The following is an 880-nucleotide window of genomic DNA, read 5'->3' as shown; positions in this document are numbered from 1 at the left end:
ACCCCCTGCAGTATGCCTACTGGCCCAACAGGGCCACCTCAGACGCCATCGCGGCTGCCCTCCACTATTCCCTTTCTCACCTGTAAAATGGAGACTCCTACATCTGGATACGTTTCATTGACTACAGCTCTGTCTTCAACACAGTTGTCCCCCACAAACTCACCCACAAACTGTCTACACTGGGTCTGCACCCCACCCCCTGTGACTGGCTCCTGGACTTTCTGACTGGCAGGCCCCAGACTGTCAGGATTGGCAATAGAATTTCAGCCAGCATTGTTACAAACACTGGCACCCCACAGGGATGTGTCCTCAGTCCCATCCTCTACACCCTCTTCACCCATGACTGTGTCACCTCCCATAAAGACAACATCATCCTAAAGTTCACGGATGGCATCGCAGTGATAGGTGGCATTACTGGCGGGGATGGGAGGAGGAGTTAGGTGGCCGGTCTGGTGTCATGGTGCAAGGACAATAATCTCAGCCTCAACACGGACAAGACAAAGGAGATGATAGTGGACATGAGGAAGGAGAGGAGAACTCATCAGTCACTGTTCATCCGGGGGCTCGAAGTGGAGAGGGTACGCAGCTTCAAATATCTGGGCGTCCACATCAGTGAGGACCTCACTTGGACACTTAACACCACACAGCTGGTCAAGAAGGCCCAACAACGGCTGTACTTCCTGAGGAAGCTGAGGAGGTTTGGCATGTCACTTAGAATCCTTAGCAACTTCTACAGCTGCATCATTGAGAGCATCTTGACCAGCTGCATCACTGTCTGGTATAGCAGCACTACTACTATGGACCTCAAGCACCTGCAGAGTGTGGTAAAGACTGCTGAGAAGATCACCAGGACTCCACTGCCCTCTCTGCAGAGCATTGA

At 52.4% G+C, this 880-nt stretch overlaps 1 protein-coding gene across 1 annotated transcript in view; it reads right to left on the bottom strand.

The window, feature by feature from the left end:
- Positions 1–880, bottom strand: part of man2a1 (mannosidase, alpha, class 2A, member 1) — a 26,743-nt gene that overhangs the window by 10,209 nt on the left and 15,654 nt on the right. The window lies entirely within an intron of this gene.

This window comes from Monopterus albus, unplaced genomic scaffold (genome assembly GCF_001952655.1).
Source record: "Monopterus albus unplaced genomic scaffold, M_albus_1.0 scaffold281.1, whole genome shotgun sequence".
Classification (NCBI taxonomy): domain Eukaryota; kingdom Metazoa; phylum Chordata; class Actinopteri; order Synbranchiformes; family Synbranchidae; genus Monopterus; species Monopterus albus.
The sequence above is the reverse complement of the archived record's forward strand: the minus strand, read 5'-3'. Positions and strand labels throughout refer to the sequence as shown.